General features: G+C 47.1%; 2 long non-coding RNA genes across 2 annotated transcripts in view; both read right to left on the bottom strand.

Annotated features, from left to right (window-relative positions):
- Positions 1 to 23,664, bottom strand: part of LOC309362340 — a 167,301-nt gene that overhangs the window by 38,958 nt on the left and 104,679 nt on the right. The window lies entirely within an intron of this gene.
- LOC309361865 lies at positions 290 to 13,430 on the bottom strand. The gene is made up of 3 exons (XR_014164677.1): positions 11,489 to 13,430; positions 1,821 to 1,895; positions 290 to 776 (listed from the first exon to the last, which is right to left on the bottom strand). It is a non-coding gene; the product is annotated as an uncharacterized lncRNA (long non-coding RNA).

Genomic DNA, 23,664 nt, shown 5'->3' with positions numbered 1-23,664 from the left:
AATATAGTTTTTTAGCTGCAATGGCGCCCACACGAGAGGTGCTGGAACTGAACTTTTGTGAGCTCCAGCTGAAACAGAAAGCTCTGGTTTTAGGTCACTGATAAGTTGGACTTCCTGGACCCAAACCAATAGCTTTAAATGACAAGAAAGGAGATTCCAACTAAACACCAGGAAGAATTTCCATTATTTTTTAAAATCAGTTTTTATTAAAGATTTTCTTGTGTAACAAAGAACTACATATAGCATTCCCACTTTCAATTCATAGAGTCTTTTTTCACAGTTTGTTTACATTTGGTATGACACACTGTTTCTGATAGTAAGAGCTGCTCAGCAGCTGAAGGGCTGCCTTCCTTTGGAAGGTGGTGGACTCTCTCCTCCATTGGAGGTTTCAAAGCAAAGTTTGGATGGCCATCTCTCAAGCGGGCCTTAATTGAGATTCTTGCATAGCAGTGAGTTGGGTTCCATGACCCTCAGATTCCATTCCAACGACAATTTCTATGATTCCATATGACGCTCCTATCACTTTTTCTTAGGAAACGAACCACGCAATGTAAAGCTACATAAATTGTGGAAGGGAGCAAAAGAGCAGCCAGGAAATCCATCAAAGGGTTCGAACCTCCAAATTTTAATATTCATGAACTGTAGAAAGCTGTCTTCTCTCCGGCTCTTAATATGCTCCCTTTTAAAGTGCTTTGAGATTTATAGCTGAGAACGTAGAAAGGCAAGGAGTTATTACCCATGGGTAAGATATAAGTCAACACCAGAGGAACCGGCAGCTGTAAGTGAAGAGAAAGATTAAAATTAGTGCAGAATAAACAATGGCTTACATATTTTTAAAAATACGGTCAAATATATGTATACCGACTGGATTGGGGTGGGGGGGGGGAGAGGTTAAGCAACCAAAGGATCTGGATGCTATGGGGGAAAGCAAATGAAAATGTGGTAATGCTTCTGTGTCAAGTTCCAGGTGGACTGCTGCAATGCACTTTCTGTTGGGCTTCCATTGAGCCTGATCTGGAAGCTGCCACATTAGTGCAAAATGACAGAGTTGCCATTTTGGCCCCTGATTTTACATAGACACAGGACATCCCTAGTAGTCTACCTTTACAGGGTGCCCTACATAAGAAGATCCCTGCAGGATCAAGCTAATGGTGTGTCTAGTGCTGCATTCTGTTCTGATAGTGGCCAACTAGTTACTGTATCTCAAAGGGAAGACCCCAAGCTGGGACCAAGCAGAAGAGCAACTCTCTGCTCCTGCAATTAACCGGTAATTCAAAAGCAGTGCTTCCTCCAGCTCTGTGCTAGTGCTAGTGGATCAAGCCAAAGGGGGCCCATCTAGTACAGCCTCCTGGTCTCACAGAGGTCTAGAAGATGTGCCAATGGGAAGGCCAAAGGCAGGACCCAAAAACAAGAGCCCTTTCCCTTCCTGCGCTTTCCAGAAACTGGCATTCAGAAGCATTGCCCCTATCAATACTTTGAGTTTCCTCTTTTTCAGGAAAGGTAACAACTTTTGCTTCTTGTGCTTTCTGTCGAAACTGTAATATAAGGCAGTTTACATCTGGATCAGTTACCTGGGCAATGTGGATGAGAGCTTGGCTGGCATAATTTGGAACAATCAAGGGGTGTCAACAGCCATCGGAGTTGGCTAGCAGTAATTCCTTCATTTCAGGAAAGAATGGTGTTTGTGTAATGCAACTGTCCCTCTCTGTTCTATCTTAACATCTATCCCAGCAGTACTGGCGGTGTTGCAAAATACAGTACTTGACTCCTTGTTGCCTCTAAATGCATTTTCAGAATATCCTTAATGGAGTTTTCCTTACCTCAATTTGCAAGTCAGCTGTTTCCAGCCATGACATGGTGGGAGAAGATTACTGTTATTTTTATAATTATGGATCCTGCAGGGATGATAGACATACCAAACGTAACCTTATTAAGTAGCCAAAGCAACTAACATCCCATACACCCAGTATGCCACACTTAGAGATGACTGCTGATCTTCTCACCAAACCTCTGCCAAGAGGCCGGTTCCAGAACCTTCAAGCCAAGCTGGGATTCTGGGTGGTTTGATAAAATGTGTGTGAAATTGTTATACCTTCGCATGAGAAGGGGTTCTTGGGGAAATGATGCTCCAGTCAAAATATCATGTTTGCTAGGTGAGCAAAGGGTTACAACACATGGAGTTCCCTGTAGATTCCTAGAGAGCACTCTGTGAAGTCATATCCTCTGCTTGCGCAGGTGTATCTTGATTTCAGTAAGGTTTTTGACATGCTTGTGGAGAAGCTGGGGAAATGTAGGCTGGATGAGGAAACTGTTATGTTGATTTGTAGCTGGTTGACTGACTGAACTCAAAGAGTGCTTACAGTGCTACCTCTGGTTATGAACTTAATTCATTCCAGAGGTCCGTTCTTAACCTGAAACCATTCTTAACCTGAGGTACCATTTTAGCTAATGGGGCCTCCAGCTGCCGCCGCACGATTTCTGTTCACATCCTGAGACAAAGCTCTTAACCCGAGGTACTACTTCTGGGTTAGCGGAGTCTGTAACCTGAAGTGTTTGTAACCCGAGGTGTTTGTAACCTGAGGTACCACTGTACTAATGATTACTCAGCCTGGAAAATAGTGACAGGTGGGGTATTGCAGGACTCTGTTGTGGACCTTTTGCTGTTCAGCGTCTTTATAGATGACTTAGATGAAGGTATTGAGGGGATGCACATAAAATTTGCAGATGACAGCAAACTGGAAGGACTAGCTAATGCCATACTAGGCAGAAGTGGGATTCAATACGACCTTAGCAGATTTAGTTGAGATTCCTGCATTACAGAGGGTTGGACTAGATGACACTCAGGGTTGCTTCCAACTCTACAATTTCATGATTCTATGAACAGTTCCTTCTTCCAAGCTTGATGGGAATGCTTGCCAATAATTCCAAAGGCTTTCTGTAAATGGTCAATCATTTGTGTGGCTGTGTCACAATTGTTGGTGTGAACTAGGTAGGAGCCTAAAAGACTATCACCAATTGCTTGGTGAGCCTTGGCTGTGTTGAGGTGGCTGAGCAGGTCTTTAAATATCAATGGAAGGACAATGAAGGATGTACCCCAGGGGTCAGCAATTTTTTCTTAGCAGCGGGCTGGTCCACTGTCCCTCAAACCTTGTGGTGGGCTGGAGAAGCAGCACCGGGAGGGGGAGAGCTGGAAGAAGAGGCAAGCGGGGGCAAGTAGCTTTCCTCCCAACCCCCAACCCCAGCTGCTGCACTTACCTTCCCAGGGGCTGCCGCTGCTGCCGCCACCGCTGCCGCTTCTCATGGGTAGGAAGAGCAAGCTTATCCACTCCGCTCTCTGGCCCACAAGAGCACCAGGGCTGCAGCGGCAGCGGCGGAGGGAAGATGAGCGGTGTGAAAGGGCTGGCTCTGGAGAGGGGCTGCTTAAAATGGCGCTCAGCCAGCTCAGCCCAGCCCCCTTCCTCCTCTAGGCAGGGCAGGGAGAAGCCACAGGGAGGGAGGGAGGAGGCGCTGCCACGGTGTATGTGAGGGAGGGAAATAGAATGGTGCAGGGGAAATATGGTGCAGCCCAAATGAACAGAATCTCCATTCCGATCCATGGACAGTCCATGGGCTGGATCCTGAAGGCTATTGGATCTGATCTGGCCCTTAGTTTGCCGACCCTGATGTACCCTGAGAAAAGAGATTTTTTTTACCCCAACCATTAAAGTTACTGTGGTTGTGCTGAGATCCTCTTTCATTTTTACATTTGCTAATTAAAAAAACAGAGACTTGGTAGAGAAGTAGGAACATAAATTTATTGTGATATCTGTTCTTGTGAATGTGGCGTCATAAGATGGTTGTGAGGATAAAATGAGGGTGGGGAAGCCATTCTGTGCCATCTTTATCTATAGTAGAAAAGCTTGATTATAAATGTAGTTGCTCCTCCTCCTCTTCATAAATAGGGCTGTTAAAGCATTCTGATGAAATGGCATCAGAAATTGCTGGCGTTTATTCATTCCATGACATTAGCACAAATCACTGTTGTTGCTTTAAGTCCACAAAAGAATACATAAATGATTACATTGTCCCCTCATCTGCATTGTGCTTTCATTGCATATACTAAATGAATGGGGATGAATAACATAATTAATTAGGCAAATTACATAATTTTGTGACAGCTGACACCAAGAAGAGGCATGAAAAGGGCAGAGGAGATGTTGGTTGTATGGAGGCGTAGTCTCCAATTGCTTGGAAAAAGCCCTGATCAGTAGGCGGGGACTTCAGTCTTGGCAACTGATTTTAAGGGAGGGAAGACCACTGGGAATGAGCTGCACAATTGCTCATTAGGCTGCCTGACACTCAGCCATATCTGTGTTTTTGCTAATAAAGAGTTAACTCCATATTTGAACTGTGTGATTACTGACTGGCAGGCTCCTGTGACACAATGCATCAATAATGTATAATCTTAGAAGCGGGGTGTCACTGTGACCTTAGTGCAAGACAAGTCATCTCCAAAGGGGTGGAGACAATTGACTTGCAGGAGAGATGGCACTGCCATATTGCTCCAATTAATTATGATTTTCATGATCCAAATTTCTAAGCGATCAATCTCTATCCTATCAAGGAGCAGCAACATCAATTTAGCCTCAAAATTGCATCAATTCCCCAAACCAACGCAACCCACCATATGCAGCGCAAATTAATGCAACATAATTGTGGGCATAATTTAAAATAATTGAATGTAGAAACTGAGCTGTCGCTACAGCTGTAAATCTTCCTTTTAAACATGAACAATTAGCTTGGTGGTTTAACTCTCCCCTACTTTTTTCAAGAGAGGGTAAAGGATTTTGAAGCTAGTGCCCCCACTCTCCACACGCTCTCACTCTCCAGATGCTCATAGTACATATAACCATTTGCAAGTTTTACTTAATTATGTGTGTGTGTAGGGCACATGGGGGCACCTCATAGCAGGCTGTGCAGTTATCCACTTGCCTTCCCTTTCAAACAGAAAAAAGCACTTTCCTGTTCCAGTAGCATGTAACTGGGTCAGGAGCACCATGCTGTTGGTTTAGCCACATCCACAAGGTGTTTGGATTCTGCGGTACTAGCCATTCTCTTTCCAGTGTTGGAGACAATAATGCAGGAAACCACAGGAGGGAGAAGCTCATGTGTTTGGATACTGCTTACGGATTTCCCAAAATGGGCATATGGCCACTACTGTGAGTAAGCAGAACAGGATTTTAGTCTAGACAGGACATTGGCCCGATTCAGCAGGACTCTTACCCTCCCTCTATTATCAGATGCAAAACAGCTGCTGAAAATTGCAGGTGAGGAAATTTGCTGTTGCACTTAAGTCCTGTCCAAAATGTGCACCTGGTTGGCTAATGTGAGTGGACTAGATGTGTTATAAATATATGTCTTCTTAATGGGTTAGATATAAAAGGCTAGCTAGAGCAGGTATTTCCCCAGTAGTGTCTGCTACTGCTGATGAGAAAAGTTTAACTTAATTTAATTTTATTTAAAAAGGTAACGAGGTAGTTTTCAGACATGGTTGGGTGGTGAATTAGAACTATATCAAGACTGAATGCAAATTTAAGGAATATGAACCACCTATACAGATGAAACCATCTGTTCTGGGGACATGCTGTGGCTCAGAGGTGGAGCACCTGCTTTGCATGCAGAAGGTCTCAGGTTCAATACCTAGGTAGGGCTGGGAATGTACCACTGCCTGATATTCTTGGTCATCGGTGTAGACAATTCTGAGCTACATAGATCATATTTATTATTTCCCTTACTCACATGTGAGTTTAACATTGAGTTAGCAGCGTTTAAAATTGCAGTCCCTTTGCAGCTTAAAATGTAGAAATCTCTGGGACAAAGTTGCTTAACCTTATTAATAATTTTAATGGCCCTTTAGGAGACTGGATGACCCCCTTTTTATTGCTCTAAAACCAAAGAATTGCACAGACGTATGTGTGATGGGACGATGAGCTGCTTGTGCGTAAAATGCAAGTCCCTCAGAGTTTGATCAGGTTTTCAAACCTCTGCCTGTGACGGAGCCCCTCCAGCATGGCTGCGTCAATCACTAGTAGAATCCGAAAGTGGCTGCTTTCGGAAACGTTTCCAACATAAAAGCTCCTTAACGGAAACACGTCGTCTGGCCTCTCGGCGTGACAGTTTCCGTCGAGGTGTGGGTGTCCCTATAGGAGGTCCTGAGACCTCCCCACTGGTTTCGCTTGAAGCGTCTCTGAGCCATCCCTCCGACTCACTTTCCCTTGGAGTTCTTGCTCGCCCTCTACTGGTTCCCTCTTCCGCTGCTACTGCTCTCTCAACCTCAGGGAGCCTTTGCACCTGCGGCGCTTTAGATGTCAGTTCCCTGACATCCACCTCCCCTCCAGGGCCCCCTTCACCCCCTCCCGTCTCCTCTCCTACTGGCGGTGAGGAGGTAAAACCCCTGAAAGAACCTCCCTCATCTTCCGACGTCGCGAACACTTCCTTCCACTTGTTGCTGTTCCTACTCTCTAGGTACTCTTCGTCATCAGAGTCCACTCCATCTTCCAACTCCGACTCCGCGAACCCTTCCATTTCCTCTTCCTCATCGGTGGTGCCGAAATACTCCCTCCTAAACCTTGCTATAGGCTGAGGTTTCCTCGGGAACCTTTGGTGGAACGTTTCTGTTAAAACCTCGTCATTGACTTCCTCTGCACTTACCCAGGTGTTTTCTGACTCCGGTTCCCCTTCCCACGCCACCAAATACTCCACCTGATTACCCTTCCACCTGGAATCGAGGATTTCCGCTACATGGTTGCGGCGTTCCCTCTCTTCCAAGGCTGGTCCCCTGACGTGCTCCCCTTCACGTCCCCCCCTGTATGGTGACAGTAACGACCTGTGGAACACTGGGTGCAATTTCATGTGGTTGGGTAATCGGAGTTTGAAAGCTACCGGGTTGACCTGCTGAATCACCTCAAAGGGTCCCAATCTTCTGGGCCTCAGTTTCTTACAACCCCCTTTGAACGGCAACCCTTGGGTTGACAACCACACTTGATCCCCCACCCTTATGGTTTCACCTTCCCTTCTGTTCTTGTCTGCCTGCTTCTTATATTGTGCCTTGGCCCTTTCTAAGTTGAGCTGGAGCTGCTGATGGATGGCTTCCATCTCTTCTACAAAATGTTCAGCCGCTGGAACGCTCCATCTCTCCCCTCCTTCCCCTGGAAATGCCCTGGGGTGACACCCGTAATTAGCCAAAAAGGGACTCATCCCTGTGGACACATTCTCCGCATTATTGTAGGCAAATTCTGCCAACGCCAACTTTTCGACCCAATCGTTCTCTCTGTCATTGACATAACACCTAAGATATTGTTGAAGAATGCCATTTGCCCTTTCCGCCTGCCCGTTGGTTTCAGGGTGCCGGGCAGTTGAAAAATTAACTTCCACGTGTAGCAAGCTCATGAGCTTCCTCCAGAACCTGGAAGTAAATTGTTTGCCTCGATCTGAGATCACCCTCGAGGGAGCCCCGTGCAACCTAAAGATATGTTCCACAAACAACTTCGCCGTTTCTTCCGCTGTGACTGCATGTGAGCATGCTACAAAATGGCACATCTTAGTTAACAGGTCTACTACTACCATGATGGCTGTTTTCCCCTTGGACCTTGGCAGATCCGTCATAAAATCTATTGATATCGCTTCCCAAGGCCGTTCTGGTGTGGGTAAAGGTTCTAATAACCCTGCCGGCGCCCTTCTTTCCCCTTTGGCTCGCTGACATTGGTCACACCCTCTTACATACTCCCTTACATCTTCCCTCACCTTAGGCCACCAAAATTCCCTGGTAACCAACCACATGGTTTTGTGTTGCCCAAAATGTCCCGCCGTGGGGCTATCATGCAACTGCTTGAGTACTCTCCCCCTCAATTCACCTTCGGGTATATACAGTGCCCCTTTGTAATACAATGCCCCATTTCTTTCCTCAAAACCTCCGGGGCTCTCGCCCTCCCCCCTGAGACCTCTGAGCTTATCCTGGGCATATTCATCATTTTCTGTTTCCTCCACCAGTTCCCGTTGCCCCACCAGCGCCGCCCCACACACCCAGCGGTCCTCCGGGATGACATGTCTCTCTTCGATCACCTCCTCCCCTTCCCAATATTCTGGTTTGCGTGAGAGCGCATCCGCCCTGACGTTTTCTGGGCCTGGCATATAACAAATCTCAAAGTTAAATTTGGAGAATTCCTGTGCCCATCTCACTTGTCGTTGGTTGAGCACTCGAGCTGTTCTCCAATACTCTAAATTTTTGTGGTCGGTGCACACTTGCACCTTGTGTTGTGCCCCAATTAATAAATGTCTCCACCTCCGGAATGCTTCGTGAATGGCAAGTAGTTCCCTGTCATACACCGTGTAATTCCTCTCGGACTTATTCAGTTTCCGCGAGAAGAATGCACACGGTCTCCACTCCGACGCACTCCTCCCCGGTTGAAGAAGGACCGCCCCTATAGCCCGGTCGGATGCATCTGTTTCCACTCTCATGGGTTTTTGTAAATCCACATGCAGAAGTTGTTCTTCCGAGGCGAAAGCCCTTTTCAGTTCTTCAAAGGCTCGATCCGCCTCCACCGTCCAAACAAATTTCTTCTTGCTGCTGAGGCAGTCGGTGATGGGCGCCGTCAAGTGGGCAAAGTTCTTGATGAACTTCCGATAAAAGTTCCCAAACCCCAAGAATCTTTGCACGTCCTTCTTGGTCTTCGGTGTCTTCCATTCCAGTACCGCTTGAACCTTGCCTGGATCCATGGCCAATCCCTTGTCTGACAAGCGGTACCCCAGGAATTCCACCTCCTTGGTATGAAACTGGCACTTCTCCAGTTTCACCCACAGCTGGTTGGCTTGCAGCCTGCCCAACACTTCTCGAACGTCCCTCACATGCTGTTCCTCATCTTCCGAATACACCAACACGTCGTCTAAAAAGGCCACACAGTTCTTGTAGAGCAAAGGTCCCAGAACGTGGTTTATAAAAGCTTGAAAACAGGCGGAGCCCCCTTGTAGACCGAAGGGCATAACGAGGTATTCAAAGGCTCCCAAAGGGGTAAACATGGTGGTCTTCCATTCATCTCCCTTCCTTATGCGTATCAGATTGTACGCCCCCCGCAGGTCCAGTTTTGTAAAAATCTTTCCCTTCCTTACTCTGGTCAAAATGTCGTCAATTCGGGGCATAGGGAAAGCCAGGGGCTCCGACACTGCATTGAGGGCCCTAAAGTCACACACCAGTCTCGGTTTGTCTGTGTTCTTTTTGTCCACAAAAAACACTGGGCTGCCCCCCACCGCTCGGGACTCTCTGATGAAACCTCGCTTCAAGTTTTTGTCAATGAACTCCCTCAGCTCCTGCATCTCCCTGTCTGACATGGCGTACAGCTTGCCTACTGGGAGTTGGGCCCCTGGGAGTAGGTTGATTTGACAGTCAAAGGGTCTATGCGGTGGCAGTTTGTCTGCTTCCCTTTCGCTGAATACGTTGCTCAGATCTGCGTATTGCGGGGGCACCTTCCCTTTGCCCATCACTTCCATCCCCGCTAGGGTGACTCTGTCTCCTCCCGAGACCTTCCCCTCCTTGCAGTGTTCTAGGCAATGCGCTGACCCAAAGGAGACCACCCTCTGATGCCAGCCCACTAGCGGATCGTGTAGCGCCAGCCAGCTCATCCCCAAAATGATGGGCGCTCCTCCCAGGATGGCCACATTAAACGCTATCTGTTCGGTGTGCCTTGCCACTCTCATTATCATCGGGACAGTCTGTTGGCTAACTTCTCCCCCCAACAGCTCTCTGCCGTCAATCGTAGTCACCTGCAAGGGGTTACTTAAAGGGATGGTCTGTATCTGGTGCTCAGCTGCAAACTCCTTACTCATGAAATTACAGGAGCTGCCTGAATCCAAAAGCGCCTTGACCTTTAGTGGGTGTCCGTTTGGCAGTTCTAGTAACACCTCTATCACTAAAGCAGGTCTGGGAGGTTCTGGCATGGGCACTTTCATTGCTCTTTGGCCTGGCTGCTGTGCCCCGACGGTGGCAGCCAGGCGTTGGCTTTTACTTGCTCCTTGCTTTCCTCTTCCTTTCCCCCAACAGCTCCTGCCATCCCTTGCCATTCCTTTCTTTGTGGGCAGACTCTGGCAAAGTGCCCTGGCTGTTGGCAGAGATAACATCTCTTGGCGCTCTTTCCCTCCTTCTTCCGCCCTTCACTGGGATTTGAAACTGCGCGCGCCCGCGCTGTTCCAACTTCCATCGGCTCTGCCGGCGGGAAAGATGGCTCTGGAATGTCTGGAATGCGGAACTCCCTCCAACGGTCTCCTTTCCCTTCCCGCCTTTCCAAAGCCCTCGCCTCCTGGCGCGCTCCTATGGCCAGCGCAGATTTGGTTAATTGGTCCATAGACTCCGCCCTGGGCCCCCGGGAAAGCTCATCTTTGACGGTTGAAGAAAGCCCCTCTTCGAAAAGCATTTGGATGGGCTCCGCCGATAGGTCCCACCCCAATTTATGAATCAGCATAGTAAATTCAGTCCAGTACTCACGGACAGATCTGCTTCCTTGCTGGCAAGCCATTAACTGCCTTCGCACCACCCCCTGCTCAATATCGCTGGAAAACATCAGGTCCATGGCACGAAAAAACTTCCTCGTGTCCTTTAAGATCTCATTATTCGCTGCCATCAGGGGTCTAACCCAATCTTTCGCCCCGGATTCGAGATGGCCAATCACATACGCCACTCGCGATTCCTCGTCGGGGAAGTCATCAAACTGCAAGTTTAGAGCGTATTGCATCTCTGTTCTAAAGGCATGATAGTTCCTGGGATCCCCCCCGAATTTCTGCACCAATCCTGGTACCTTTCTGGCGAGCGGGGTGGTTTTCTCCTTTCCCTTTTCTGCATCCTGAGCCCTCCTCTCCTCAAGCCTCGCCGTTTGCAGCGCCAACTGGATCTCCAACGCTCTGTACCTTTCTTCCAGGCTTGGACCCCCTCCAGCTGCTCCTGCACCCCCGGTTCCGGCTGGGTTGCTCATGATGCTTCTCTCTGCACAAGCTGGCTTTCGGTGACTTTCGGATTGCTGTGATGGGACGATGAGCTGCTTGTGCGTAAAATGCAAGTCCCTCAGAGTTTGATCAGGTTTTCAAACCTCTGCCTGTGACGGAGCCCCTCCAGCATGGCTGCGTCAATCACTAGTAGAATCCGAAAGTGGCTGCTTTCGGAAACGTTTCCAACATAAAAGCTCCTTAACGGAAACACGTCGTCTGGCCTCTCGGCGTGACAGTTTCCGTCGAGGTGTGGGTGTCCCTATAGGAGGTCCTGAGACCTCCCCACTGGTTTCGCTTGAAGCGTCTCTGAGCCATCCCTCCGACTCACTTTCCCTTGGAGTTCTTGCTCGCCCTCTACTGGTTCCCTCTTCCGCTGCTACTGCTCTCTCAACCTCAGGGAGCCTTTGCACCTGCGGCGCTTTAGATGTCAGTTCCCTGACACGTATGTAATATAAGAAAAACAAAGTTGTTTACTTACATAAATTTTCAGACTTGATTCCAGCAAAAAGCAGCAGTGAAAGCAAGATAGGGAGAATCTTATGTTAAAAAACACATACTTGAGATAAAAAGAAAAACAGTCGGTGAGAGGTCAGAACAAGCATACTTTCTCTTCAGCTGCATGGAGGAGTTGCGTGGGAACTCCATGTGTCTTAACCCTTTGCTTATCTGGCAAAACCTAAAAATTAATTTTGGCTGCAATATTCTTTCCCACAGAGACATGGAGAAAAACTTCTCTCTGTCCACTTTCTCCATAATCATGAAATTAAAGAGTTGGAAGTGTCATTTGTCAAACCCCCTGCAATGCAGGAATCTCACCAATAGTTTTATACCAGGGGTCAGCAACCTAAGGCCCATGGGCTGGAAGCAGCCTGTGGAGGTCGCTTGGCTCTGCCCATGAGCCACCCCCGAACTGAGCTGCCCGCTCATGCGCTACGCTAAACCGGCGCAGCACGGCATGGGGACTTGCTTCCATGGCGCCAAAAATCACGTCTGTGCACAATCCGGCCCTCAGAGGGATCTCAGTAGGACCGATCCGGCCCTGGCAAGATAAACCTTGCTGACCCCTGGTTTTATACACTTCCATCTCACCTCTGACTACTTTGTATGCTTCCATCCAGTGAGTGGTCCACTGGGCCTGTTTTAATTTTAGTGCCTGACTGTCCAAAAGAGTAACAAGGAAGAAAACAGGAAAAAGATGTTTTCTCATTTAGCAGAGAATTTGAGCATTATTACGCGGTAAATGAGCCTCTGCATTGCTGTGCAAGAAAATTGCCCCCTATCAGGAGGTCTTAGTAATATGCAGATTTGTTGACATTTAATTAGATCAGCCATTGACTAATCAGTATAAAAGGCAGGTGGGGAATGACAGAAGACCTGTTTAAAGTTTTCAGGGCCTTGGTTGGTGTTATTTCCACCTCTAATTGAGGCTTAGATTTCACCTAGTCCTAATTAAGAAAGAAATCCGTGTTGAAGCCCGTGAGTTCCCGGGCCAAATTTAGCTCTTCCTTTCAAAACATCACCGACACTCTGATGACTCACCTTTCACAGATGGGTTGGAGTTTTTGTCTTCTTTTGTTTTTTTGTTTTAGGGGAAAAAATGAAGTTGTCACTGATAAGGTTGTTGAAATCTGAAAGAGTCTCCTGTGGTTAACCATCTCTCTCCTGTTCTTCGCTTTTGAGAGGTGACATGATAGCCATCTTTGAATATCTGAAGTGCTCCCACATGGAAGATGCAGCAGGCTTGCTTTCTGCTGCTCCAGAGGGAATGACACAAAACAATCATTTCAAATGACAAAAGCAGGAGATCCTGCCCAAACCTTAGGAATAACTTTCTGGTGGTAAGAGTAAGGTTACCAGACTTTTTTCAAGGAATCTGGGGACACTTTAAATACATACATACATACATACATACATACATACATACTACACGTTCGGGATGTTGATGCTGCAGCGATGGCAGTGGCAGAGGGGTGGCCGCTGCCTTGTCCTCAACCGCCATGTTTCCCCTTCCTCCGAGGCTTCTATCTTCTTTCTCCATGAGCCTGGGCAGCCCCTGAGTTGTTGGTTCTTCAGTGGTGGTGGTGGGGAAGTGGTGCATGGTGGGTCAGGCATGGAAGGCGGAGAAGGAGGGCCGAGAATAGCAGTGAGGCTCAGGCAGTGCGATGCCTCCCTTCCCATCGGAGCAGCCCCAATCCCATTCCTACTTGCATGCAAGCAGGAGGGGGCAGGGATCCCTCAGCTGGGAAAGGAGGCTTCCCGTTGCCTAACTGAGAGATCCCAGCCCTGCTCCTGCTTGCACGCAAGTAGGAGTTGGGAGGCTGCTCCTATAGGCAGCATGAAGCCTCCCTTCACAGCTTAGTTGCTGGGGTCAGGGAAGGTGGAGGCAGCCCAGAAGCTGCATCTTAGAGCCCCTGCACCACCATCATCTGGAGACTTCCGAGCAGCTCCTGGAGCCAGCCAGAGCCAACTGCTCCAGGCTGCTGAGACTGCCGCTGCTGCATTTCCCGGGGACATTAGATGAAATCCGGGGACATTCCAGGGATTGCTATCTACCAGGGATTCTTGAGGTTCCCATGTAGAGCTTTCGCCTTCCCTTGGATTGTGAGCCCACCTCAGTTCCAAAATAGTATCTGCAGCAGCTTCAAGCCACAATTCCAGGATCCCATCCAATACCACCGGGGTTCCCCTTCAACTTTCTTCTTGATGCCCCATGGCAAATTCACTTCATCTCCTAACAGATGGAACAATACCGTAGTCATGTTTGGAATATGCATGGGGTTTTGTTTCAGATTCACTATGGGAATATTCTTCTCAGAGATGCAGTTAATTTAACACCTGGGTTTGATCTTGTCCTTGATTATCAATATGATATTGAAGGGAGATATTTTATACACACACACACACATACACACAGACCCCTCCAGCCCATCTTCCTCTCCAGATTGATGGCCCCATTATCTCCTACGCCTCTATGCATAGGAAGGGGAACTCTGCATGGGGGAAAGACCTGAGGGTGTGAATGCAAATCCAATTAAGCTGCATTGAAAGAGACAATTAATCTATTTTCCAATTAAGCAATAACACTGATGGGTGGGCATAAATCTGTGGAGTTGGGCACTTGGAGAATATGAGCTGCAGGAGCTTAGGGCAAGTTCATTATCGGAGTGACCTGCTTCAGATGCAAAGGTCAACGATCTGACAGATCCAGCACTGTCTGCTTGTGTCAAATGTGCCTTGTTTGCCAACTCGGGAAATCAAACTGAGAGCTAACGGGTGTCCACTGAGGACTACTAGGACTATTAGGGTGCTGGTCTGCACACCATTAATTGGATACGTTGGAAAATCCAATAGAGAGCTAATAGGGACCCAATGAAGTATAATGTAGTGTTTGCACCTGTTAATCAGTTGGGTGCCTCTGTTGCAGAGCAGATGGTGCCTAGTCCTCAATCTCCCAACCCTGTATTTTTATACTGGGAAGATCTGCCAAAACAGATCCCTTCCCCCCAATGCTGAGGAATGCAAGGGAAACCTCTGAGCTGCTTATTTCTAGGGCTTAAGATGTGAAAGCAAATACAATAGAACACTTTTCAGAGGAAGAGAGTCACTTTTCAGAGGAAAAGGAGCAGAGAGATGAAGCTAACCTGCCTCTTCTCTTTTCACTCAACAGCATAAGGAAGAGGCAAGAGCTAAAATGATGCAGCAGTTTAGGAGTCTTTTGGAGCAAGATGGCAGCTACATTGGACTGCAAGCAGACACCTCCAGATATGACTGGAAAAGGCTCAGTGTCTGAAAACCCTGGAGAGCAGCTGCTACTCAGTGTAGACAATACCTACCTAGGAGGACCAAAAGATTCACTCATAAGAACATGAGAAGAGCCTATTGGTTTAGGCCAAAGGGGGCCTATCTAGTGCAGCAACCTGTCCTTACTGCGGCAACCAGATGCCTCAGTACAAAGCCCCAAAGCAGTACCTGTGTGCAAAAGTATTCTCCAATTGTCCTTCACCATTATTTGGCATTGCAAGGTAGACTGGGCATGGAGATTCTGCTACCATAGTGCATAATTAAACTATATGCCTTTAAAAAGAGGATTAGACAAATTCATTGAGAAGGCTATTGATGGCTGCAGGCCTTGGTGGCTATGCTCTGCCTCCATGGTCAGAGGCAGGAATGCTTGTGAATACCAGTTGCTGGAAACTGCAAGAGGGGTGAGGGCTGTTTGCTGGTTTCCCATAATGGGCACCTGGTGAGCTACTGTGAAAACAGGATGCTGGACTAGATGGGACATTTGTCTGATCCAGGAAGCTCTTGTGTTATTATGCTCTTAATAGACTTCCATAAGGAGAGCCCTGCTGGACCAGGCCAGTGGCCCATCTAGTCCAGATGCTTTATATTGAGCCATACCTCTGTTGCATTTTGCACACTGATTGGCAACAGCCCTCTAGGATTTCAGGCAGGGAATATTACACAGCCCTACCTGGAGATGTTGCTGGGAATTGTACGTGGGACTTTCTTCATGCAAAGCAGATGCTCTACCGCTAATCTACAGCCTTACTTCTGAACCCCTTACCCAGTGCTTTATCCTTCAGAAATGATTTGTAATCCCCAGTGTTTGGGCTCCATCAGGGGAATCTCTGAATGGGCCAGCTTTTCCTGCTGTGGCTTCCAAACATCAGAGGCGTTCCTGGATTTTGAACTTTAATCCATGCTGCAAAGGAGTAATCCCACCCTAATCAAGGCACGTGTGTGTTTTTCTGGCCAAAATGTCAGATTAAATGAATTTTCAATTGTAAGCCTACTGGCAAGTCTACAGGTCGCTCCATCTCAGTGCAAAGTCGCCTCACCTGCTTTGCAACACTTAGAAAACTAATAAATGCATACCAGGTAGGAGATGGAGAGAAATTTGCATCATTCTGCATAGAAAGGCAGACTTCAACATTTGCATTTTCCAAACGAAACAAAACAAAACCATGTAGACCAAAACAAAGATCTGTTCCTGTGGCTGTAATTTGTTGCAAACTGATTTTAATCATGGATTACTTTAATGCGCTTCATGTGGGTCTTCCCTTGCGCTTGATCCAGAAGCCACAGTTAGTGTGGAATGCTGCAGCATGGCTGCTGATAGGAGTGAGGCCTTGTTAGCATATAAAACCTGCTCAGAGACCTGCACAGGTTTCTGATCTGCTACTGGGCCAGGTTCAAGGTGTTCCCATGAGTATATAAAGCCCTTAACAAATTGCGACCAGTTGACCTGTAAGAACACCTCATCCTACCTGTGCCCACTATACCACTTCAGCTGGCAGAACTGGCACTGTTCCAGGTGCCACACGGTACCTCCTTCACATTTGTAAACTCAGTCAGCAGACCATGAGACTCTTAATCTACTGGGAACCAATCTGTTTCTGGGCACAATTCAAATTGCTGGTTATGACCTATAAAGCCCCATACGGCTCAGGCCCAGGAGAAGCTAGACTGGAGAAGTTAAGACTGTCTCACTCCTGGTTCTCCTGCTGTCAAGTGAAGACTGTTTTACTCTGGCAGGCCATTGTGAACTGGCTACATTTTAAGAAAAGGGCTTTCAACAGTGCTGTGCTATTTTTTCATCTGTATTTTAATAGATTTGTTTTATGTTGTTTTAATTTATTTAATTAACTTTTAATGATGGTCTTATAGATATGTTTTTAGCTTTTTGTATTTTATCTGTGAGTCCTGGTCGAGAAAAAGGTGGGATACAAATAAATATAATAATTATAGGCTGTTCTTGTTCGCTCAGTAAAGTGAGGCCAGGACTTTTCTCTTTGGACTCTGTTAAATGACTTTGCTAACAATGGCATTTCATGTTTTCATTTTGTGTGTTCTCACAGCAAAGAAAAGCTTTGGGGAAGAAAAGCACCTGCAGTCCTGTGCCATCTCTTGGCTCACCTTCTCTGAACTGTGCTACTACTGACTGTGTGCCATATGTGGATAAATGGGGGAGCAATGGTTTCTAAATATAGATACAGGGAGAGCTGCAATAGGTTTTTTTTATATATATATAAAATATTGCACCCATTTATCTTCCCAAGAATGCACCTGGGGGATTTAGTAATTAAACCATACCCATCCAGTTTCTATGGTGCTCATACAAACACCCGGTAGCATCTATCATCCAGGGAGCAAAGGGGAGGAGGAGGGGGCAAGGGAATGGAGCACATTGCAAGGCGGGTGGGGAAGCCTCATTCTGCTTCACTCTGTGCACTGTTGACCTAGCTTTTCCTTTGCCCAGACAAGCCCTTTATCTGGCATGTGCCCCCAGTAAATCACAGCTTTACTTTGTGGGCATATTAATATTGTGACAGATATTTGATACCCTTGGGCTGCGTATGCACTGTACATACGTCAAGCACACGGCTTCCCCCAAAGAATCCCCGAGAGCTGTCATTTACCCCTAAAATATCCAGCTCTCTTAATAAGCTACAATTCCCAGGAGTCTCATATCCAAAGAAACCCCAGACCTGGCAAACCCAAGCCCCTGGGATCTTGCACCACTTGGCAACTGGGGTGGCATAGAACAATATTCAGAAGCATTATTGTCTCTGACTGTGGAAGCAGAGCCAAGTCATTGTTGCTAGTAGTCACTGATAGCCTTATCGGCCTCCATGGATTTGTCTAATCCTCTTTAAAGGACAACTTAGCCATTGGCAACCACCATTGCCTCCTATGGGAGTAAGTTCCCTATTTCCACCTGCTTGGCATACAGAAGGTCCTGGGCTCAGTCCCTAAACGGCCTCGGCCCAGTATACCTTAAGGAGCGTCTCCACCCCCATTGTTCTGCCCAGACGCTGAGGTCCAGCGCCAAGGGCCTTCTGGCGGTTCCCTCACTGCGATAAGCAAAGTTACAGGGAAACAGGCAGAGGGCCTTCTTGGTAGTGGCACCTGCCCTGTGGAACACCCTCCCATCAGATGTCAAAGAGATAAATAACTACCTGACATTTAGAAGACACCTGAAGGTGTCAGGGAAGTTTTTAATGCATGACATTTTGATATATTTTTAATCTTTGTTGGAAGCTGCCCAGAGTGGCTGGGGAAACCCAGCCAGATGGGCGGGATACAAATAATAAATTATTATTATTATCTCTCCAGGTAGTCCTGGGAGAGACCCCCCTGTGTCTTGAAACCCTTGGGGTCTGTTGCTAGTCTGCAGGTTCAACACTGAGCTAGGTGTACTGTCTGGAAAAATGGTTCCACGTCTGTCGGACAGAGGCACGGTGTGGGTGCTTTGGGACCAGAGTCTGCAGCTTTCCCCTTCCTTCCTCACTCTCTGCACCCACACCCACACACCAAGTAGGTTGGGCTGTGGTGAGGCTATGTGTGTGCTTTTCACTGATCCACTTTGATACACCCCGCATCCCGAAAAGCAACACACAGATATTTATCTGGATAAATAAATATATAAAATCCCCACACCTCTTTACCAATGATCCCAAAAAATCTGCATTGGGAAGCAATTAAAGGCTGTTGCCATGGAGATCTTGACTGCTGTTGTATTGCCCCATCAGCATCCAGCTGGTTTGGAAAGTGGGTCACTTTCTGCAGCCACTCTGTGCTGCTCTCCCTGATGCTGCAACAGGGACCAGCCTACCTTTAGGTGGGAAGTTGCCACAGAGGGTGTCCACAGAAGCTCAACACCACTGTGCCTGTGGTCCTGTCAGTCCTTGTGGGGAAAGGCAGCAGCTCAGCATTACAACATCTGTCTTACAAGGAGAAGGACCCAGGTTCAATCCCCAGGGTCAGCAAGTAGGCGTTGGGAGGAAATCCTGCCTGAAACCCCAGACAGCCATTGCTGCCGGTGATTGTAGACAATACTTTTCTTATTTTCCAATAATGTTATTAAGGTAAAGGGTAAAGGGCCATTAGGTCCAGTCGTGACCGACTCTGGGGTTTTGGTGCTCATCTCGCTTTATTGGCCAAGGGAGCCAGAGTACAGCTTCCGGGTCATGTGGCCAGCATGACTAAGCCGCTTCTGGAGAACCAGAGCAGCGCACGGAAACGCCGTTTACCTTCCCACCGGAGCGGTACCTATTTATCTACTTGCACTTTGATGTGCTTTTGAACTGCTAGGTGGGCAGGAGCGGGGACCGAGCAACTGGAGCTCACCCTGTTATTATGATTAAAAATCAAAAAGAAGATCTACCATGGTTCTTAGCGAATATTCAATAGCTTTTCACCAAAGATTAATTCATCTAAATAAAAACACAAACCAAAAGAAGGAAAAGGAAAAAGAAAAAAAAAAGAAAGAAGAAAGAGAAAAAAGAAAAAGAAAAGGAGGGGGGAGAGGAGGAGACCTTACATTTCTTCATCTGTCATCTATATACAAAAAAATTATTCAGAACATCCACTCCAAGATAACACCCAACAATTCCTCTTTCTATAAGACAATATTTTGATCCTAAAACCCAGATTTAAGCTTGTTTTCTTTTTCATGCAAAAATTTTGCACGAGTTTCCAATCTTTAGTAAATATTGACAATTATTTTTCTGTGATTAAGCACATAATCTCAGCTAAGTCCTATGATTTCAATAACTGTTCCTCCATCGTAGGCATGATGAATATTTCCATTTTCGTACATATAAAAGTTTCACCACTGTGATCATGCATTGAAATATTGTTCAGTTTTATATTCATTATTCCTAGGAAGCTTCATTTTAATGTTACACTTTAAATATTCTGCATCAATGTACTAGTAGTGGTAGTAATGATGATGAAGATAATAATAATAATAATAATAATAATAATAATAATAATAATAATAATAATAATACATATACCCCACCATGTGACTGGGTTGCCCCAGCCATTCTGGGCAGGTTCCAACATAATGTAGAAACACAGTGAGACCTCAAACATTAAAAACTTCCCAATACAGGGCTGTCTTCAGATGCCTTTGGAAAATCATGTAATTGTTTATTTCTTTGACATCTGACAGGGTGGGTGCCACCACTGAGAAGGCCCTCTACCTGGTTCCCTGTAATTTCAATTCTTGCAGTGAGGGAACCGCCAGAAGGCCCTTGGAGCTGGACCTCATGTATATGTTTGTATCCAATATTTCTTAGCTTTTTTACAAGTCTACCAATATACTGAGCTAGATGGACCAAGGATCTGACTCAGTAAAAGAACCCTTCAAATGGTCCTATGCCATAATCTGACTTTCCCTAAGTATTGCTGTGGCTTCTGCAGGGCCAAATTTAACTGTCTTCCTTCCAGAATATTGGAAGGGCTCCACTATCTAAAGGGCTGACATGTGGAAGATGGAGCAAACTTGCCTTCTGCTGCTCTAGAAGGCAGGTTTTGAACCAATGGAGTCGAATTGCAAGAAAGGAGATTCCAAATAAATCTTAGGAATAACTTTCTGACAGTAGGAACCATTCAACAGTGGAACAGACTCGCTGGCCAGGTGGTGGACTCCCCTTCATTGGATGTTTTCAAGCAGAGGCTGGAGGGCTGCCCTGCCAGGAGGACTATGATTCCTGCATTGCATTGGACTAGTTGACCCCTGGGGGCCCCTTACAATGCTACTATTCTATTATTCTATCTACCATCTGCTACAGCATGCTAAAAAAAAAATAGGCTTATGCAGCCTCAGACCTGCAATTTGCCTAGCGGCTGCTTCTCCCTTCCCATTTTTGGAAGCCCCAGCTCCACGGATATCTCCCAACCGTAGCAAGAAAAACAAGGTCATAATCACCTTATTGATTCTGTCTCCAGCTGAAGGAATCTAATCCTCTGTGTGTGCGCGTTTGTGTGTCATTCAGAGCAGAGCTAGCAATCCAGTCTTTAACTCTAGCAGCTAGGGGATTCTCTATCGCTCAGTGGAAGGCTTATGTTGTTACAACACGTCAATCAGTCTCGAGAACGCGTGCATTAAGTAGATGGCCTTCTTGTCATTTCTCCCCCCACCCTCCTCAGCTGATTATCTGAAAAGAGAGCAATTTCCTTTTCAATTCCTCCTGCTGCAGGAGGACCATATGGCCCTGGAATCCAAATCCTGCTTTGCCCAGGATGAATCTGTCTCTCTCTCCCTGGGAGAGCTGAGGACCATTTCAAGCAAAAGGGAGAGACTTAGTGAAGCTGGTTTATGGCAAGGCTGGAGATGGTATTTGTATTTATAGATGACTTAAGATCTGCACCTCCTTGTGACCCAAGGAGCGTGATGGGTCTGAGGTTCCATAGAAACACAGGAAACTGCATAATATTGAGAGTCAGCAACTGGTCAGTCCAACCCAGTGTTCTCCTGAAGAGTCACTAGCCAGCAGCCTCTCCTGTCGAAATGAATACACAGGGGCGCCGACTTATAAAAAATATTGGGGGGGGGCCCATACCGACTTATAAAAAATATTGGGGGGCCCAAGACCTCCAAACCGCTGCTGCTGGGGGAACGAAAGGGGCGAGCCCCGGGCTGCCCCGACCTTAAGTGAACCTGTGAGGGCCCGCCCTTTGCGGCAGCCGATTGGCTGCCGCCGTGGGCGGTGAATATTAATGATGTATCATTTTTGTGCTTCATGCTGTGGCCACAGAGATGTGATCTGATGGTGAATTTGGGGTGACCCAATGCAAAAATCCTGAGAATCGCTGTGGATCCATGCTTTGTAACCACGTTTTTGCACCATTGCAGCCCCAGGCAACAGTGGGTGTGTGATTTTTGGGGGGCAGGCTGTAGCCATGGACATGCTATGTGCTCTGATGGTGAATTTGGGGTGACCCAATGCAAAGATCCTGAGGATCCCTGTGGATCCATGTTTTGTAACCACGTTTTTGCACCATTGCAGCCCCGGGCAACAGTGGGTGTGTGATTTTGGGGGGCAGGCTGTAGCCATGGACATGCTATGTGATCTGATGGTGAATTTGGGGTGACCCAATGCAAAGATCCTGAGGATCCATGTGGATCCATGCTTTTAAACCACATTTTAAGTGGGGAGGGAAGGAAAAACACAGAACGGACAAGGAGCACAAGAGGGGTGTGCAGAGAAGCAGCTGGCTAAGAATGCAGGGGAGGGGTATAACGGCAGGGAGGAAAGGAAGGCAAAAGTTTTCCCTCACCTACCCACCCAAGCCAGCCAGCTCGCGCGCGAGCTCTCTCTCTCTCTCTCTCTCTCTCTCTCTCTCTCTCTCTCTCTCTCTCTCTCTCTCTCTCTCTCTCTCTCTCCTGCATGTTTTCAGCCCTCTCCTTGCCTGGAGGGGAGGGGCTTTCCCTGCTCTTTGTTCCGTTTGAGCAAACACAGCAAGGAAACAGAGGAGGGTGGGCAGTAAGACCCTGAGGCAGAATGCAGGAAAGCAGCCGCTTCCTCTTTTTGAGGGAAAAATACGGCAATAATTTTCTTAAATTATTGGGGGGGCAGAGCCCCCCCAAACGAATTTTTGAGGGGGCTCGGGCCCCCTCAGGCCCCATGGAGTCGGCGCCTATGTGAATACATCAGTCTGAGTCTGTGTCTGAGTCTGGGGCTTCCACATCATGAAGTTTATTTAAACTTAGTGAATTCATTATACATTATTTTTCTTTTTCTTATTTACAAGCCTCATTTTCCCCAGACTGGGACTCAAGGTGGCTTAGAAATAAAAATGCAAAACACAGATAAAATATAAAAAAGCTACAACCATAGAAAAGACAATTATTTAAAAACTAATGAGGTTAAAACAATACAAAACAAATCTATTAAAATTACAGATAAAAAACAATAAAAAGTCAATTCCTTAAATATAGACTTCCCAAACGTTGTTGTTGTTGTTTAGTCGTGTCCGACTCTTCGTGACCCCATGGACCAGAGCACACCAGCAAAAGGTCAGCAAGGATCCTTTCTATCACAGCTCAGTGATGCTTTGCAATCCTAAAAAGGTTTAGTCCTGGAGGAGACTTTCCTAGCTGTGCCTGAACCTTTCAGGCTTCAACCTGGGACCTTCTGCATGTAGAGCAGATTCCCTAGCCACTGAGCTATGGCCTATCCTCTCAAAAAGAGGAAGTAAAATTCTAGTCCTCATGCCTTTTGATCTCTTAAAATGAAAACACTTTTGAACTGTGGATAGACATCAGCTGCTTTCCTGATCCTAGTCAATAGGCCAAGAACGTGACGGTGCTTGTGGTTTAAACTGGGTTGAAGATTTTGTGCATAATGTTGGTTTGGGAGGCTGTGGCATCATTAGGATACATGGTTTTATTTACACATCTATACAACCTGAGCTTAAGTCGGAGGGGTTCACAGCATTAACTGTGCTGGTCCCGGGGGCTAACTGAGAGGCGAGGTCCGAGTCCAGTCCGAGGTCGATGGTGCAATGAAGGCAGTCCGTAGAAGTTGAAGCTGGGTGCAGGGCAGGGCGTTGGGTGAGGTCGGGAGCTCCGGCAGGGAAGCAGGTCAGGGATCAGGCTGGAACTGGCTACCAACAACGTTGCTCCTGCAACTTGGGACTGGGGCTGGCTGGCTTTTATCTGCCCCAAGGCATAGGGCAGCCCCAGTCCACAGGAGACTCACCTCTCCTGGCCTGGAGGCAAACACTCCTCCTGTGGGAACTTAGTTCCCTCCGCCTCTCTGCCCTGAGCCTCTGCAGCTCAGGAGAGGCTGGAGGGTTACCGGACCCAGAGGCAACCTCAGCTTCCTCTGATGGGGCTGAGGGTGGAGCACCTGCAGG

The sequence above is a fragment of the Podarcis melisellensis genome (genome assembly GCF_964234715.1).
Source record: "Podarcis melisellensis genome assembly, chromosome: Z".
Lineage (NCBI taxonomy): Eukaryota > Metazoa > Chordata > Lepidosauria > Squamata > Lacertidae > Podarcis > Podarcis melisellensis.
Note: the sequence above shows the minus strand (reverse complement) of the source record. Positions and strands in the feature narration are given on the sequence as shown.